This window comes from Camellia sinensis, chromosome 8, assembly GCF_055761805.1.
Source record: "Camellia sinensis isolate YWXY chromosome 8, ASM5576180v1, whole genome shotgun sequence".
NCBI lineage: Eukaryota > Viridiplantae > Streptophyta > Magnoliopsida > Ericales > Theaceae > Camellia > Camellia sinensis.
Window position 1 is genome coordinate 129,183,164 of NC_138968.1, and position 6,000 is coordinate 129,189,163.

The window sequence follows — 6,000 nt, forward strand, 5'->3', positions numbered from 1 at the left end:
GTGGCTCGAGCAAATGGTGAAGACATTTGAGATGCTTCACATCAAAGATAGTGAACTAAGAGTGACTTTGGCGAGTTACTACCTCAAGGGGGATGTGGGCCAATGGTGGAAGTACGCCAAGGGTAGAGTGGAGCCGACATGGGAAGCCTTTGTGGTTGCTTTCCAAGACAAGTATCTACCTCCCACTGCTAGAGAGAGATTGAGGTAAGAGTTTCAAGACCTCAAGCAACTTAACCTATTCACGGCCAAGTTTGAAGCGGCCTTCACTAGTTTGTCCCGATTTGCGCCAGAGTTTGTGGCAATTGAAGAGCACCGTTGCATAGAATTTGAGAAAATGTTGACAATTAAAAGTTTGTTCAAAGTTGCCAAAAATATGATTCGGAACTATGATCGCCTTGTAGAGGCGGTGGCGCATGTAGAGATCACTGTGCAGGCCGAGGAAGAGAGACTTTCGGGTTCGAGGTCTAGGGGCCAAGAGTCACAGGGTGATTATAGACCCAGCAAGAAGAGCAGGGGCACCTTTTCATCCCAATCCCAGCCATAACAGTCTAGATTTACTTTTCCCTTGCCTAGTGCAGGGCTAGGAAAGAATGCACTAGGTAGTTTCTCGTGCTACAAGTGTGGCCAGCCAGGTCACAAGACCTTTTCCTACCAGCAGAAGGGTAGAGGGCAACAGATGTTACCACCACCACCACCTAACCGATCTCAGAGTCAGTCCCAGAATAGAGAGAAAGGACTTACTTGTTTTCAGTTTGGTCAGTCAGGGCCTATGAAGAGAGCTTACCCATAGTTGGGAGGCGCATTTGGTGCATCAAGGTTGAGGCAAACTCAGAGCCACCAGTAGGCTTATTCAGTTCTCACTTCACGAGCTAATCATGGAGCCACTTTGGCTTAGTCTGTACAGCAGGCCTATGCTCTAAGAGATGAGTAGGTTGATCAGAGGCCATAGGGCGCGTGTATGTTGTTATCGCGCCAGAGTAGTTACCAGGATCCTCAGTTATGAGAGGTATTTTTGTTGTGTGTAATTCTTTAGCTAATGTGTTGATAGATAGGGGTACGTCACATTCATTTATATCTACTACATTTGTTTCTGCATAAATGGCATGGTTAGTGTTTCCGCTTAGGGTAGAGTCACCAGTTGGGGGTATGGTTGACTTAGACCGAGGATGTCACGGTTGTGAAATAGAGGTTGTCGGGCACCGACTTTCGTTTGCTTTTGTGTTGCTAGACATGTCAGGTTTTGATATCATTTTAGGCATGGACTGGTTATCTTCATACCGTACTCTGATTGATTGTTATCATCAGAGAGTTACAGTGTGCACCTCGAGTGGTGACTGTTTTTATTTTCTGAGTGACCAAGTTGATAGGGTCTTGTCACCAGTTTTTGACCCTCGTGGTAGGAGCAAGCTTAGTGGTCTTCTCGCAACTCTCTTGGATAGTGAGAGTGATGGGGCCCGTGTTGAATTGCTAAGGGTAGCTTGTGAGTACCCTGATGTCTTTCCTGAGGATCTTACTAGTTTGCCACCCCACTGGGAAATTGAGTTCTCCATTGACTTAGTGCCTGGCACGACACCGATCTTCATGGCGCCATATAGATTTGCACCCGCCGAATTGCATAAGTTGAAGATTTAACTCCAAGAACTTTTAGATAAGGGCTTCATTCGCCCTAGTACATCACCTTGGGGAGCGCCGACTCTGTTTTCAAAGAAGAAGGATGGATCGTTGCGGTTATGTATTGATTACTGCAAGTTGAATCGAGTTACCGTTAAGAACAAATATGCTCTACCTAGAATAGATGATTTATTTGACTAACTTAGAGGGTTTCGCTGTTTTTTGAAGATAGACTTGAGATCGGGATAACATCAATTGAGAGTTCGGGAGGAGGACATCCAGAAAATGACCTTTCGCACGCGTTATGGCCACTATGAATTTCTTGTAATGCCTTTTGGTTTGACCAATGTGCCTACTTCTTTTATGGATTTGATGAACCGAGTTTTTTGGAAATTCTTAGACTGCTTCGTGGTCGTCTTTGTGGATGACATCTTGATTTATTTGGCCTCCGAGGAGGAACACGAAAACCACTTGCAGCTAGTGCTTGATTTATTGAGGGAGCACAATTATATGCCAAATTTGAGAAATGCAAGTTTTGGTTAACCGGAGTGAAATTTTTGGAGTATGTAGTGTCGAGAGAAGGAGTAATTGTAGACTCTTCTAAGATATATGCCATGAAGGATTGGGAAAAACCCAAAAATGTTTTTGAGATCTGGAGTTTTTTGGGATTAGTTGGGTATTATCGTCGTTTTGTAAGGGACTTCTCTAGACTAGTCGCACCTTTGATTAGGTTGACAAGAAAATGTGTCAAATTTGTGTGGAGTGAAGCTTGTGAAAAGTCATTCCAAGAACTTAAGACTAGATTTACTACCGCACCGGTTCTAATAATTCTGAAAAGAGGTTTGGGTTATACCGTCTATTGTGATATGTCCTGGGATGGACTTGGTTGTGTCTTGATGCAAGAAGGGAAGGTTGTGGCCTATGGCTCACGACAATTGAAAACTCATGAGAAAAACTACCCCACCCATGATTTAGAATTGGCGGCGGTAATTTTTGCCTTGAAAATTTGGAGGCATTATTTGTATGGTGAGAAATTGGAGGTCTTCTCCGATCATAAGAGCCTAACGTATTTGTTTTCCTAAAAAGACTTAAATTTATACCAACAGAGGTGGATGGAATTTATGGAGGATTACGACTTCGAGTTACACTATCATCTGGAGAAGGCAAATGTGGTGGCCAATGCCTTGAGTCAGAAATGCGTGAGTAGTTTGGCAAGTGTGGCCATCCGGGAATGGGATATGCTAGGCGATGTTGGTAAGTTTGATTTACATTTGGGTGAGTCCAGCGAGGGTGCTACCTTGCTTACTTTAATTGCTCGACCTACCTGTAGACACCCCATTTTTGACCGACCTTAAGACTCAGACGTCACCAGTTGAGCGCTCGGTGATATTGCATATCGTGCTCATCCAGAAGTTTCAGAGTCCCGACTGCAAGCCTTGCCTCCGGACTTCCGGACTCTTTCGTGCCTTGCCTCGGTTTGTGAACCAGGCTCTGTTTTCTCTGTTTTCTCTTCCCAAAGGGAGGGAGAGGTCTCATAGACCATCTCTCAGTGGCTGTAGGCTACGTTTCGTGGTCGTAGGCCATTTTTCCCGTTTGGAGCCCGGTTTCTATATTTTTTCAGAGCCGACGGCCGTGTGCCTCGGTTCGGGACCGCTTAACCACCTCCGTTTGCTCCGATTTTTGGCATACACCTTATTTCCTCCCTTTTGAGGAACACTGTGGCCCGAGAGGCCAACTTCGTGGTCAAATGCCACCTCCGGTGCTTAACAGCCCATTTTCGGGGCCCCGGGCCGCGCGTTTCGGTCCCCAAACCTCCGTTTTGCATCCGTTTTGGTTCATTTTTGGTGGAGACCTTATTTTCATAGTTAGGAAGCTTGTAGGAGGGTGGGAGGCCAGCAATTGTTCTGAAAATCCAGCTTTATTTGTTCATCACTCTCCGACGCCCGTTTTCCTCACTTGAAAGCCAATGTTGACCACCCCGGGGCCACTTTATTGAACCCTAAACCCTATATTTGTGTTGTACACACCTGGGAGGCCACCAATATTTGGTGGCCGACCAGTAATTGTGCCTGAACCTTTTGAACCCCTCTAAAAAATGGTATTTTCTCTCTCCTGGTTCACTTTTTCTGGGTTTTGACTACATAGTTGTGTTGTGCACACATGGGAGGCCACCTTTTTGAAGTGGCCGACCAGTAATTGTCCTTGACCCTTTTAACCCTTGGCCGGCCGGCCATGGAAGGTGGCCGGCCGGCCCCCTGAACCTTCTGAACCTGGCCGGCCATGACCCTCTCACCTCGTTCCATACAGCTGCACCCTCTGTTTCCCCCCAGATCCTGTATCCGATGGGGGGTCTTTTGGGGAGGAAATTTGAATTTGATTTTCCCCCTTTTTCTCCACTCCTCTCCTCTATAAAACCAGCCCCTCAGCTCCTTGTTTGAGGGTTAGAAAAACTTTTTTGGAGCTCTTGCATTCAATCTCTCTCTCTCTCTACTCCATGCACCAAAACCCCTTAAGTTCTACACCATTTACCCTACACCTCATAGCACAAGGCCTCCATCCCTCATTCCAGCACTTTGGGACTGTTTTGAAGAGGTTAAAGGCTCAGAAAATTGGTCCAAGAGCTGCTGGTTCATTGGTCTTCAAGGGTAAGTCCTCTTCTCCTCTTTTCTTGCCTTATTTTGCTTTGTATCTAAGCCATACTTGCTAGATTTTTTGGGCTCCGACCAAAATTGTAAATAGTCATATTTTGAGCCCCTTTTCATGTTTGATCAAGGACCTCCTACTGTTTGAGGTCTCCTACTACCACTTGCCTCTTTATCTCTCTTTTAGGCCAATTTTTGCATAGTATTTTAGGCTTATTTTTGAGTTGTTTTGGACTTCTTCATAAACTTTAAAATAACTTCTTTTGAGCCCCTCTTCAACATTGTTGAAGGGCTCTCCTCTGTTTGAGGTCTCCTACTACCACTTGCCTCTTTATCTCTCTTTTAGGCCAATTTTTGCATAATATTTTAGGCTTTATTTGGGAGCTGTTTTGGACTTTTCCATAAAATGTGAAATATCTTGTTTTGAGCCCCTCTTTAACATTTTTGAAGGGCTCTCCTCTATTTGAGAACAGCAGCTACCACTTGTCTCTTTATCCCTCTTTTAGGCCTTTTCTTGCATGATAGTTTGGCCTTACTTGTGATTATTTTTGTGGCTTGATGTAAACTGTAAAGTGCCTTGTATTGATTCCCTCTTCAACTTTGTTGAAAGGCTCTTTGCCATTTGGGGTCAGCTGCTGTCCCTTGTGTTTAATCTCTCTTTTAGGGCCATTTTTTGCATGATAGATTAGCCCTATTTGTGTTCATTTTTGAGGCTTGTTATAAACTGGAAATATGAATGTTTTGGGACTTTCTTGCATCTGTCTTCATGCTTCATGATCAAATAATGCATGCTTTGTATAGCTGTAAGTCATTCCATGTGCCTAGTTTCGAATTTCGGGGTTCATTCCATGCATCGGGTGCCATGTTTCCATGTTTCGGGGCTGTTTCGTATCATATTTCAGTGCTGAAATTCGCATGTTTGCATATCATGTTCCATGCCTTGCCATGCTTTGGGTAGAGTGGCATTTGATGCCTAAGGCTTGGTCCTCGGTTTGCGTACATGTGTGCACGCATTTCGAGTGTCTCATTTTCATCTCATGGATACTGATGTGAGTGTGGCTGAGGTCCACTCATGTTGGTGTAAGTCCATTGTGCATTGTGTGTGCCATTTTATTTCATAGCATTGTGTATGCTAGGTTATATGTTAGCGCATTGTGTATGCCATGTTACCTCGTGCATCGTGTATGCCATTTCATAGCATTGTGTATGCTAGGTTGCATGTTAGAATTGCATTCATGCATGTCATGCATATTGCATTGTGTTTGGGATAGGAGTTAGCCCGAGCACGGGAAACGAGGGACGTTTCGTACTTCGAGTGACGGAACGTGTCTCAATTCCCAATCACCGACACTCCGGATTGTCCATGATGGAGTTTAGGTCTTGTTGTGTTTATGTGTGCATTCATTTCATATTGAGTCGTGCAATTCGACTTCTCGGCCATCATGCATCGATATGCGTAGTTGGTGGCGCGAGGATCGAGGACTACACTCCTTGAAGAGTAGTCATGCATACATATGTGAAAATACTTTGCCATGCCCCTTTGTTGCTATCTGTTGCAGCAAATCAGAAATTGACAGCCTTCCGGAGCTTGACATGCATTCCAAGAACAATTGCAAACAGAGGCAAACGGGGCATCGCGAGGGATTCTCCACGCAAGGCAACCCGAGCATGCATCATTCATCATCCGAAGCAGATTTGAGGCAGTCCCTGGCTTACATGCCAATTTATTGCTTTCCTAATTTAATTT